Below are 2,028 nucleotides of genomic sequence, written 5' to 3' on the forward strand. Positions count from 1 at the left end.
CAACCCCAGAGTGGTCACTTCACTATGTGTGCAATTCCTTGGTTTCTATATTGTCTCTGAGGTTGAGGGGGAGCCTTGGGCCAACAGCAACTGGATGGTGTTTCTTCTGCTTGGAACTGTCACTTAGTGCTCACTAGGGTGCCTACTCACAGCAATTGCTCAATAAACATGTGTCGGATCAGTCACCAGGGGCCTTATCTGAGTCCAACCCCCCTTCCCTGCACCAGCAAATTCCTGTGGCCCAGGACTGCTCCTATACCAAAAGGGTCACCCTGCACACCCATCTCTGATCACCTGCTTGGTAATGGTTGTTCAACTTACTCCTCAATACCCTGCTCGTGGGGCCATACAGACCAAAGGTGCAATGCAGGCCCTGTTTGGAACCTGTGATAGTTTGGATGTGAGGTGTCCTCCCAGAGCTCCTGTGTTAATGCATAAATATTCAGAGGTGAAATGATTGGACTGTGAGACGTGTAACTAATCAGTCCATCCTGCGTGGTAACTGTAGGCAGGTGGGGCGTGACTGGAGGAGTGGGTGACTGGAAGCGAGGGCATGCCCTGGAAGGTGCATCCTCTGTGATCCCTTCCCCCTTTCTCCCTGTCTCTATCTGCTCCCTTGCTGCTATGAGGGGAATAGCTTCCCTCCACTGCACCCTTCTGCCATGATGTTCTGCCTCATCTTGGGCACAGAGCAATGGAGTCGGACATGTATGCACCGAGACCCTTGAAACCATGAACCAAAATAAACTTTGCCTTCTCTGAGCTGTTCTTGTTGGGTATTTTGAGCAATGTAAAAGCTGACTAAAAGAGATTTCCAGGCTCTTCTTGAGTCAGTTCTTTCCCCATAGGCTGGTTTCCTCCAACCCTTCAAGTTGGAACATGCTGCTTCTCTAGGCTAAGACCTGCTCTGGCTGCCCATTGCCCTCAGGGGTAGGCTTGAGCCTTCTCCATTCATCCTCCACGGCCAAGCAAACTGTGTGGGGTTCTCGGAAATGGGGACCGCTCTGTCTTAAGACCCTTCACTCCTACTGGAGGACTCATGTCTGGGGTTACCCATTCCTGGAACCCTTTCCCCGGCCTCCCGGCAGGCTGGCTGACCCTCCTTTGTGCCTTGGAGGGACAGGCAGACTCACTGCAGCACAGGACATGCTGGCACATTTCTTCCATGCTGGTCTCTTTCCCCAAGGGGCTCTGAACTGGAATTATCCAGGTGTCCCTGGAGCAAGTCGGGGGGTGATGAGCATGCTCGCCGGACAAAGGCCTGGCTTTTTGCCCACTGCGTGGGTGGAGTGTCTGGGTGGTGCCTTGCTTCCTCAGCCCCCAGGGTAGCTGTGCTGCAGGACTTCAGGCAGAGTGAGGAGGGAGCAATGAATGAGAGGCACTTAGGTGGGGGAGGGAGGGCTGAGTTGGCAGCCAGAGCTGCCTGGCCCTGACGTGTCCATGGAATACTTGTGGCTGTCTTGGCTGTGCATGGTGGTAGGCGAGGAATTGTAAGCATGTGTGCTGTGTAAACAGCAGGCACACTCATAGGCATTGAGGGGGTGGGGGCTGGGGGTCTGACCAAAGCACAGAGGCCCAGAGGCCTTTCTTGCCAGAGATGCTGGATATCTGGAGAGTGGCCTCAGCGTTGCTGTAGCCCTGGGGCCTCTGGTATGGGCCGGGCCCAGCTGGGCATGGGGCAGATGTAACCACATCCCACAGGGAGTCCCAGGTATTCGCTGTGGTGGTGGGAGGGGAGACACCGGGCTCCCACAGCTCAGGAATGGGGGACCAATGCTGGTGCCCCTTGTTTGGCCTGAGCTGTTTCCTTCCACCAAGCCTGCATCTGATTCTCAGGAGCTGCCCTGAGAGCCATGCTCCGTCGTCACCAGAGAGGGGCTGTGAGCTGTCAGTCAGGCCAGCTCCAGCTGCAGCCTCTGCAGGGCCCCCAGTGTCCCCTCCCCCTCTGGAGGATGGGCTGGTTAGGAAGGAAGGCACCTGCATCTTATCCATGGGCAGGGCCAGACGGGTGGGGGAGAGAGTCAGGGC

The sequence above is a fragment of the Marmota marmota genome, unplaced genomic scaffold (assembly GCF_001458135.2).
Source record: "Marmota marmota marmota unplaced genomic scaffold, marMar, whole genome shotgun sequence".
Classification (NCBI taxonomy): domain Eukaryota; kingdom Metazoa; phylum Chordata; class Mammalia; order Rodentia; family Sciuridae; genus Marmota; species Marmota marmota.